Raw genomic sequence first — 12,110 nt, forward strand, 5'->3', positions numbered from 1 at the left:
GCAGTTTATCCACAGATGTTCGAGAAGACACACAAATGAATATTTATTCATAAAACCTGAGGATCAGACATACACCTGAGAGAGAAAGAAAAACCTTTTATTACCTTCAAATCAGCACTGAAGAAAACCATGGAAGAAGAATAAAATAATGTGAAATAATGCAACAAGTTACATTTAGAACTGACAGAATAATTTACAGAATATAACATATAAATTATTGTTGGATAGTCTCTTTTGTTCCTGTTTCTTAGACACAAGTTTTGAAATTCCCTTTTGCATATATTATCTTACATTACTCAGAAGGTGCTATACACACAGTTTCTCATATAGGACTATACCAGCTCTGAAATTTGMATTGTGATTGGTCACAGGAGCGTTGGAAACCTCCTGTCCCCCAACCTCCAACTGAAATGATTTCTGTAATCAGCCATTTTTCCCATATGGCTTCACCTCTGGGCTGACAATCCAATGAAAGGAAAAGGATTTCTTGCAAGTTCCTGCACTCTGTGCCTGAGCTAGTAAGAGCTCTCAGAAGCAGGGGCACAGTATGGAGAGTCCCCAAGAGGTTCCATAAAGGCCAGTTCTAACAGGGTCACTGCTGAACTGTACTGGAACTGAACTAACTGCGCAGAGCTTTTGGGGTATCTCTGCATTGAGATCCTCAGGACATCTCACAACATTATGCCTGTTTTCCATTACCTGATGTATCCCAGTTCCCCATTATCCTGAATAATACACCTGGCTGCACATGAATATAACAGATTACTCCATCAAACACATAAAAATGGAAAAGCAAGTAACTTCCAATAAATTATTCTCAAAAGTAGCTGTACACAGATGTAGGATGCACAGTGATTAACAAAAAAGACTATGTTGTGTTCCAATATCACAGTCAATAGCAAGGAAAACCTATGGTAATGAAAGATTATGTTTGTCTTCTTCACAGTTTTTCTGAATAATGATTAAAGAAAAAATCTTGGGATAGGAATACAAATGATGTCTCTGACAATGCTTGGGAGGTATGTAATCCACTAGATACCTGTGAGATAGATATGCTTTCTTTTAATGGTATCACGATGAGTTGCCGACAGCAAGAATAATTGTTCAGGTGCTCCTTCAGCGTGTATGGGGACAAGGATCCAAAATAGCTGCCCTGTTCTACATCATACCATTTATTTTCTCACCTCCTCTGAAGATGCACAGCTGTGGAAGCATTTGATCGAAACAAATTAGGTTGTTGCTACCGAATTCAAAGCTACAGTGATAGACCTGAATGTCTAATGTAATATGTGAGTTTTTGGAAAGGAATATTTCCCCTATAGCTTGAATGGATACTGTGTGATCTCTCACAAAGAACTCTTGCTAGAGTAAATAAAACTTTATTTATTTTTTACCATTCTTTTCCAGTCTTTCAGATACCTATTTCAGACACACACAGATATTATGTAAAAAAGTATCACAGATGGGTCTCTTGTGACTTGCTCTTGTAGCTTAATTTAAGCATAACTTTTCCAGGCTTTTTTTTTAAAGAGAGCCTTCTGCAGCTCAAGTCCCCTATTGACACATGGCTTATATCAGGGTCCTGAGTGCACTAATAGGCCTTAATGGCCCTGACCAGCCTCACCTGGGACCCCCACCCATGGAGGCAGGGGCCCCATTTAAGCTCAGACCTAGGCCTTTGGTTACTATGGCTGGCTTTAGGCCCTGTTGATCCAGACTATGACCCATAAATTGACTTCACCTTGGACCTGCCTTGACACTATGGACTTGACCAGCAGGTACTGGACTGTGTCTGACCCTGGTTAACATCACTGGATCTGACCTGTGGATTGACTTCCCAGCTTGAGCTTGGACCTGGCTCCTCCCCACAACTTGTCTGGCAATCTGGACTCTCAGCTGACCCCAGCTGCTGTCTGCAGGCCTGCTCTGCTCACCTCACCCAGGTACTGTGGGACTGGGCCCTGCCTGGGGAGACCCCTGCCCTGGAGCTGTATTAATAAGCTCAGCTCCTTCTCCTTTAGGGAGTAGCTGGCCCTTACTGCTCCTTGATGGCCTGTTCCTCAATCTTTCCCAGCTAGAAAACACACTTTGAGATCATGTTGGTTTTTTAATACACTTAAGCATAGCAACATACTGTGCATCTTAACTCTATGCAGAAGCCTGTGCTTTGAGCCCACCGACACAGCTGTGTGAGAGTCCTATTATAACTGTCCACAACTTAATATTTTTTAATAGTCTGTTTTGTTTTTTTTTTTCTGGGTAGACTACTTGCACCATGTTATCATAAAAAACCTTCACTATTACAAGCTCTTACTAATACTACCTGTGTTGTTTAGTTTATGACAACTACATCATTTCAGCTGGACCTCCCTACCCCTTCCTGAACACAGAATCACAAAGACTATAAAGATAAATGTCACTTAAAAGGTGTCTGAAATGATCCTGTTAGGACCAAGTATTGTTAGTAAGTGAAAAACCTGACTGAGAAGTACAGTCACAGATCTTCCCTAGTCTCACAAGCGCTTTCTTCTAAAACTTGCTAGTTTACATATTACTATGTTAATGTTTCATCATAGTTATAACATCCACACTCTTTGCCTGACATCTAACAAATGTCATAATCTTATAATATCTTAAAAAAAATGAACAGCCATGTTGCCAACAGTAGATAACAGAGTTGATTTTATTTCTGTGTGTTTCAAAGCATAAAGCATATTGATGCACAGGAGAGCTCCTGATAATTCATTTTGTTCTGGAGTACTTAAGCTCTTGTGTACCTTCTGCAGGTATACCATAAGCAGAAAAAGTGGTATTCAATCAGTGAATATGACATAAAAGTTGTTACTAATTAACTTGTTTGTGAGCTCAAACTCCTGGTGAACAATTTTCCTTTAAATGGTTTAGAAAAACATGGAGCACAGTTATATTGTTTATAGACACACTTATTTTTAAGCTTTTTTTTKGGGGGGGGGGGATATTGAACCTCTAAGTTTTTAAAATATATTTGCATCATACAATCTAATTAAACTACATTAAGAGCTCAAAGAAGCTCTGTCTTCAATTTGGCATGGTTTCATAAATCTGCAAGTGCAATTTCTTCAAGAATTAGTTATAAATGTATCTGATACCCAGATGGCTACRTTTTGCACTACAGACCTCTAGTGTGATTGCAAGACAAGTCAATCTCTTTAGCCTATGAACCTGCTACACAAAAGAAGCTGCTCTATTCTATGCAGTATAAAGGAATCCAGCAGCTATCTACTGGCTTTAGCCACTGCAAACTTAAAATTTCATGCAAGACTTCAGAAAGCAACTTAGTACAGGATCCAGCAAAGAGGTTTTCTAAGAGTAAGTATTAATGGGCTATTTCTCGTGCTAGAAAAAATATCTGGAAAAAAGATGTAGTGAGTTCAAGAGGTAAGCACATGGGATAATAATCTCCACAAAGTAACTGAGAGGAAATAATGGGATTTATGACTTAGTTCTCTTGGATGGATTTGAAATCTCATCTGGCCCCATGTGTTAATTTGGCTCAGCATCATAAGGATGTTTATACCATGAAAAGTGAATGCAAAAAAGCTGTGACAAAATGCAAGTGTGTTACTCAAGAGCTAAAATTCTTAAGATGAAAGACTGAAAGACATTAAAAACTGAGAATGAAGAACTATAAATTGTGGAAAAATTTGTTCACAACAATCATGATGCATCAAAACCCAGCATTATATCCCCAGATACTGAACTGCTCACACAAATGGAATGAGTAGCTACTCGGTATCTCCAACCGTGCACAGAATCACAGGAGAATATTGAGCAACTGGCAAACACTTAAGTCTCTAATTGCCAAACAAAGGGGATTTGAAAGACTGAAACAAAGGGTGTTGCATAGTAGCACTGTCAATACAAAAAGGCTTATAAAGAGATGCCAGTGGTGTGTGAAACCAAAGGCAGAGAAATAGCAAAGAATGTGAAAAGAACCTCAGAAAGGGCACTAGGAAGGAAGATGCCACATGCCATCAACTTCACTGACTTTTGAAAAAGCCTCTCATAATCTTGACAGAATGAGCTTACAAAAGATAATGGTCAGGTATGAAATACTTGCAAGATATGATAATTTTTATACAATGTTTTTATGTTGATAGTATTATGTGAAGGCAACTGAAACAAGAGGATGCCATATGAAAGTTGCAGGAATCTAGCAAAAAGGCATGCTATTTTCACTACTCTAAGTGGATGATAAATTAGCATGTTAAAATAGCAATGGAGGAGGAAAACTATGGAATTTCTTGAACTGACAATGTGAAACTTGAAGATTTATATTTCTCAGTCTCTACCTACGACATGCAGACAACCCTCCCTTCTGCCCCTCCACAATGCAGCTGTCAGAGGTTCTCTTAGAAGTAAAAGAAGATTAAAGGCTGTAAAGTTTCACTAATTTTTTTTTTTGAGGGACAGAGTTTGAGTTTACCCTAGGACTGAATCATTCTAACTTCATTAGTTCTGATTGAAGCCAGATTGAAGCCTTAATATATGTCTAAAGTTAAGAATGGTTTTAGCTACTGCCTTCAATAGGGATAGTCCTAACTGTATGCTTATGTGCTTTCCTAAATTGGATCCCTACTGATTAAAATGAGTTTTTGATGAGCCAATTGCAATGAATGTTTTAAAATGGCAGTTGTTTGAGAAGATAATTAAAAGARTAACTGCTAAAATGAAGACTTAACAGATCTGGAAATGACCAAAACTATCACAGCTGTCTTCCATGAGTCCATGAGTTTAACTTTTTTAGTAAAAGCCAAGATGCTAGAGACTTTCCAGCTTTACCATACAGTGGTGCATTTTTAGATTTGTGGCTAGACTGAGTGATCTTCAGCCAGCATCCGAGCCCACAGTCTTATATTCTGGTTTCTCTTGATTACCACTGCATCATAACTTTGTTCTACAAAGTCATCTCTTTTTCAGTCAGTGCTGGATGGCACTTTCTGAAATGTAAGTTAACAACAACAAATGAAAGTGAGCTGCCGTGTCATGTGAGAGCATCACACAATGTTATACAAGATGGCTCCTTCCTTACTGTTAGTTTTATGTCAGTTTTGGCATACACTCAAATGAAACATGGAAAAGACTAGTTAAGGAGCAAAGAATGCTGTTGGCCTTCAGTAATATTTAATCATGGTTTTTAGTTTCATTATGACATCCTCTTGTGAATGGCTGAACACAGCTACAAACACTTACTGTGCCATAAAAACGTATGCATGGCTGCTCCCTATTCATAGGCTTGTAGGATCACTTTTGCCAACATACAAACTCTCTGCTCTTAGCCAAGGTGCTTCTAGGACAGTTAAAACAAACCCGACTTGTTCTTCTTTCTGGGTACCCTCATATAGTCAACACTTCCGTTGTTGTTATGAGAGCGAATAGGAAATTAATTCCATTGGGGGTTTGGGGCATAAGAATATCACTACCAGTCCTACAGTAGTTAAAACTTCAGTTATATAAACGCTTCTAGATTAAACAAGATTGTTTATTAATGAAGAATTTTATTGATTGCTTTCAACAGATGTTTGTAATTGCTTATATCTAATAGTTTTAACTATGTTTTAAATATGTATTTTGCAGTTAAATTTTAGATATTAACTCCACTTTTTAAATGGACTATGTCATAGGTTTGATTATTAGTATATAGATTTCTTAAAGCATATGTAAATTAACTACTGTAGAACTGCATTAATTTTCAAAAATTCAGATTCTGATTTTATCAGACCAAAGCCATCACAACAGTCTAAGGGAACCCTGAAACAATGTGTTGCATTAAGTACCTTTTATTTCTCTCTGTAATATTTGTGTAGCCATGAAACTAAACACATTGTCCAAATTCTGCTCAGATTAAAGATGACAGATAAGTAATTCAAGTACCTGGGTTTGAAAAATCTGAGGCATAATGAATTGGGAATAGAAGCTGGCTGTCAGTGGAAAACTAGCACCTTCACAGACAGTGCGAGTTGCTTAAATACCTTTAAAAATCCTAGTCTGGATTTCAATGAGGTGGTTTCCAGCAAAATTCCGGATTTGGTCTTATGTGAAAATGTGTAGTTTTACATAAATCGGTATTTCACTTGTGACTTTGCATAACAGGAAATTTTTACTTTTTTTATACATATTGCAGAAGCAAGACCTGGCTTTGCATTGGGTAAGAATGACAACTAAAAAAGGAAAGTAGAGTTGAAGACAGTGTTTTGTTGCATTGAGGCTGACTGATTTATTTGCCCTTTCAACAACCTTTTGCTAGTGTTTAAAAGGGTGCAGAAAAACAATTTCAGAAATATCAGTGCTGACAACTTACCCTTTTTCAGAATTATTGCTTTTATAGAAACTGCCTAAAGAGGCTTCATGAGAAATCTAAATTATTTTATTAACACTGGAGGATTTACTTGAAAGTAATCCAAAACTAAACATAAGCCTCTAGCATAACGTATTTCCAACTTTGTCTTGTTTCAATAGTAGCTGTCAAGTACAATGAGCAAGCCATGTTTAGTTTTTAGGCTGGCAAAATACACATATTAAATATATATAAAATAAAAACTGCCAGGCTGGGATATAGGTCATATAAGACTAAAGAAAAAGCAACTGTTTGTATTAGAGTATATGTACAGAACAGAAATGTGATGATCCTGAACTACTGAGTCCTTTTAGGCTTTTCTTTGCAGAGGACTCTAGTTGAAGTGACTGAATACAGTAATTCCACAGGCTGCATTTCATGCCATTCGCTGCAGCACAAATCAGAGATTAAAGTGGTATAGCAAATTACTTAGTGTGATATGCATTAAGGGCATAATCCATTGATTCCAATTAAAGAAGGCCTTTTCATGATCTTTAATGAGGATGCAAGGGAATTATGTTGAAAATGCATCTTGTTCATTTTTCTGCTACAGCAGAAACTCTCAGAAAGTGAGAGAGTAAATAAAACATGTGAAAACCAGAAGATGTTTGAAGGAAGGAGCTAATGAAATTGGAAGCAAAACAAGGACAAGCACTCAAGAAGGAAGACATTAACCAGGACAAAAGCCGCCATGTGGAATGGATAGATGAGAACTCTTACATTTGCCCAGGAGGATAATCTGGTGAATGAGGAGAAATTAGAGGTGATGTGATGGGAAGAACAGAAAGATATGGTAGCTGATTAGAGGGAAATTGAGAGCATGCTTTTAGGATGGAAAAATGTGAGATGCAAGAACCAGGTGGAAATGGGTTTAGTGAGTAAGGTGACAAGGGCAAGGAAAGTTCTTATCTTCTTGCTAGAGTAAGAGGAAGCTTATGAAGAGAGTGAAGGTGTAAAATCTCGGTGCTGAAAATGGAAGAAGACCAAACAATACATTTTCAGCAATATGAAAAAGGTAACACTTTTATTAGGATTGACTGACTTTATAACAGTGCAAGTCCCCCATGGTATTCACATTTGCAACAATGTAAACGGGTTCCAAAGATTCACCCTTCCCATTAGATTCAACAGGCAGTAACTGAAGTACTTTGGAGATCTGAGGAAAGAACTGAAAACACCAGACTCGTAATAGAAGCTTTCTGTTTCCTTCGTTGTCTTGTGAAACCATGTCCTTACAGAAGGACCAGCACCGAATTTCCTCTTTAGATTATGTGCAAGCCTGCACAGCTAATACATACTGGCAGTGGTTTTCATTGCAAGCAGCAAACAACCAGAACTGCCTATAAGTAAACAGAAGTAGCAGCAGCAAAATCTTTCTAAGCAAGCTCAAACAGTGTCATCTTTGTTAAATAATATTTCAACAAAAGCCAGTGGCAACACTGAAATAGCTGGCTTTATAAAATTGAGATTTAGGGATTAGCTCTTTCTATTTATTTGAACATGGTAATTGCATGGTGTTTTAAAAGAGTATTTTTTTTACCAAAATGCATAGTTCACATTTTTCTTGCATGCTGTTATGCGAAGATGGCACTTAGCTTTTTTTAATAGTTGAACATGGCTTTGAAGAACAAAACACTGTTAACATCAAACATGGTGATTAGAAAAAAAATAGAGAGAAAAATTATAGAATACTTTAAAATACTGCCTCTTTGGTATGTATTATTTTATAATGTTTTAAGGTCTCAAGTAAATTAGAAAGGTCTCAAGTAAATAGAATAATTCTATAGAGGTATTACAAGTAACTTAAAATCAGATACATGCAGTTCTGCTAACTTATTCCTTTGCAATTCACACCAGATTCTTTCAATGCAGTAAGAATTAATCCAGAAAAATAAATATCCAAGGAGGAATATGGATTTAATTGTTATTGCTGTTACATTGCTAAAATAAAACAGCTGTGATCACATACTCAGATAAAGCCATTGCTCAACAAATATTTTTATTAAACATCTCTGTAGTGATGAGTCCAGCTCCCCAAGAGCAGAGCAGACCACTTCCCGGACCACCCATTGCTCCCTAGGTAAAACAGTGCATCCAACTTTGTCTTTTTTTGGGGGGGCGGGGAGGGGGACAGAAGGGAAGAAGCAGGAACTTGACCAGACACAGTGGATAGTGTGGTAGATCTGGAACAATTCATGTTTGCTCACTGACATATTAAATTAGAACAACTATATTTTAACATTCAAGTAAATAGACAGCATCTTTTTTGTTCCAAATAATTAATCTGACCATTAGCTAATGACAGCAACAGTGTTTCTTAAATGGCACTATCCCAAAAATAATAATGACCTCCTCAGCACAAAGGAGAGAATCTCAGAAAATGAAGGTCAGCTGATTACAGGAGAGAATGGGGTGGAGCAGACACAGCGAAAGGTCAGATGGACAACAGGAGTAGTCAGGAAAATAAATTGGCCAGGGTCATACAGCAGATAAACCATGTGTCAGAGCTGTGAATAAAATCCAGAAGTCTTGATTCCTTGTCTCCATGCTCTATTACTCTAAGATCCTCTCTCAAAACCACTTTCTAATATAGACAGGCCAGGAGACTGAAACATTTCTTAGCTACGAAATAATGCGGTAGAAAGTACATAAAGGTTTCCTCCCCAAGGCCACCCCCAACACTAAGTTCTGCTTGGAAAAACTTTGTTCAAAAATATTGCACATTTCTTCTAGGTCAGTAATCAAAATGTCTGAGTCTGCTTAAGATGTCTTTTGTCTATTCAGGAATTGGTGTCAGGGGTATTTCCCAGAAACATTCAAATTTAAATGAGTCTCCTTTTACTGGAATGTTTCCTTCAAGTTCTGCCATCAGTATGTGTTTGCTAGATGTTGTGGGGGGTATTAGAGGAGCTGCAAAAGTGGAAGACCTTTCTGAGAACAACACTTATAAATATCCAATACTGGTGAAGGTGTTGACCACTTTCTGTTCCAAGAAAGTAAAAAAAAAAAAAAATGCATCTTCAGACCAAACAGAAAATAGCTAAGAAAAGTATGAAAGTTCAAACTCATGAAACTTTCCATTTGCTATATAATTTACAGGAGTGGACTATAAAAGATATGATAAAACCTTAAGATTGTGAAATAGTTTCTAATTTCTAATTGAAATATGCACTGTTTACCATAGGATGTGCAATGCAGGTTTTTTTTTTCCAAACTGCTTTTTAGCAAAGCAAGTAAGAAGCTGGTTTAACTACAACTGAATATCAAACAGAACTCATCTGGGATGGCTCCAAATTACTGATTTTCACAGCATATAAAACAAGTCTTCTAACAAGCACATCAATCACTGGATACAAGTACTCAGGTTTAAATTAAGACTTTATCAATCGCTTGGAACACAGAGTCCATGTGGGTCAAGTCTTCAATGGTGCAAATCAGAGCAGCTCTCCTGTAATCCACGATTACACAAGTCCAGAAACTGATCTAAATATTTAGGATGCCTGCTTTAAACTTCCTGACTGTATTTGTATTTCAGTGAGATCTGTATAGGTAAGTGAATAGGGAGTTTCTTAGTCTAGAAAGTTTGTTTCACAGAAAAGTCTATTTTTCTTTCAAGTATTGTCTTCTACGGTAGAGGCTTCCCTCTAGTGGACACTTGCTCTGTTTTATTTGTAAAGTTTTAGTAATTTACTTGAATAGTTGTACAATACATCTAACAGCATGTGTTGGCTTTCTGACTGAAAATAATTAAGAGGAAATGCTTGATGTGATTTACTAACTAGTATCTCTACAGCATTTTGTGAGGACCTTTAAAATTACTGCAGCAGTCTCAAGATGAGTTACTTCAAACATAAGAAAATGTAGAGCTTTAACAAAGTTGGAGGCATGTAAGCAGCAAAATCATGTCCTGAGAAAACTACTTACTGACTCAGTAGTTCAGGGAATTGATATAAGGATAAGAGCAAGGTGGTTCTGTTAACTGGTTGCTGTTTGACCAAACTATCAGTGCTGATCTAAGGAATCTCCAGTCTGTTTGTACAGACTACACTTACTAGATCTTTCAGTATCCTGTTGTTTAGAGGAGGGAAATAGATTGATACCTGCTGATTTGTTTGGTGCTTTGGTTTTGTCAAAACATCTAATTAAAAAAGAAAAAGTTCCTACAGGGAACAAATACATACATTTAACATTTTTGTTCTTTCCTGTGGGAAGATGATGATACAACTTAGGACCAGTCTTAAGATGTCAAATGGCTACTTTCTATTTTTGTTATTCAGTAGCGCGAACTACTTCCACACCATTCACCTGTGAAATCCCAGTATCTTTCTTCAAAGAGTGACAATAAAAACATTTATTGTGGCAGTAGCTTTCATAACGTAAATCTCAGCCCAACAGTAACTGAGATCACAAACATTTCTTGTGGGCTTCTAAGTAACTTCCAGGTGATCATGGTATCAGGTTACTGTTAGGGCTCTATGCAGTTCACTGAGAATCCTAAACTCATTCACGCAAACATGATCTGAGAAATACGCTTCAGAGCTTCAGACGCAGTAAGCAGAGGCTTCTTGTACCAGCTTGAAGTTCAATGAAAGTCTATGGTTTTCCCCACGCTACACTCTATTTCGAGTCTCCCAGAGTTTCCAAGATCTACTTTCCATGAGGGATGTTGACCTGACTGATTTCTCATGAATCCTTTCAGGAAATTTTGGAGGCCACAGGGTAGCCTGTCCTACATTTCTGTCTATGGGGATCTTAGTAGACCAGACCTAGTTTAATAACAGGAATTTCATTCCAGCTGAAGAGATGTCAAAATCACAAAACAATGTCACAACAATAGCCTCTTATTGACAGTCTCTCTGAAGAGAAGCTAGCATTTCTATGGAAATCTAAAAATATTACTGTATATAAAATATGCGTGTATATGCACACACCATTTATGAATGGACTTAACATGGACCCTGGTCATAAAGTCACTGCTCATTTCTAGCTCAGACAATAGTCCCAGTGTAGTAAAAGCTCAGAAATAATTAAAGGAAGTGGGAGGGGTTTTCTGCAATCCTTTTTTGAAACAAGATTAAGCAGAACTTTAGGACTAGGTCTTATTCAAATCAGATCAAACGGTATGGTGTCTAAAGTAGACAAAGATTTGCAGGGTCCAAAACATAATTTGTAAAAATGTGAGTAATATGGAATCAAAGCTGCCTCAAGTAACCACTTCAGGGACTTATAAAAGTAATTTACATAACAGAGGTGGTCTTCTCATAAAGACAGAGCCAAAGTGTGCTTGTTACACTTAAGGATATTTTAAGGTGGTCTCTTTAAAGAGGAGGCTGCCTAGTAAGCGTGATCTACAATCAAGTTTTCCTTTTGTAGATTAAGCGTGCCAAAAATGATGTAATACAAAGAAGAAAAGAATATTAAAGAAAGGGTAGGACACAACCAAAGTTGTGTGCTACAAATCATGTCAGATATGCACACAATATTTATTAATTCCCTGTAATCTGAGTAACTTGTGCTCAAAAAACAACAAAAAAGTACATCATAAGACTGCTGGAACTTGTAAATGGAGATAACGCCATTAACCCTTTCATTAAGAAAGAGATTTAAAACAAGTAATCTCATCCATACTGTTGATTTGAGCAAAACTACAGGGAATTCTGTTTAAATGTAGCAAAATACACGAGAGTAAATATACAAATGTGAAATCTATAAATGTCTTTTTTCCTGTAAATAA

The sequence above is a fragment of the Apteryx rowi genome, unplaced genomic scaffold (genome assembly GCF_003343035.1).
Source record: "Apteryx rowi isolate R43461 unplaced genomic scaffold, aptRow1 scaffold_1, whole genome shotgun sequence".
In the NCBI taxonomy this organism is placed as follows: domain Eukaryota; kingdom Metazoa; phylum Chordata; class Aves; order Apterygiformes; family Apterygidae; genus Apteryx; species Apteryx rowi.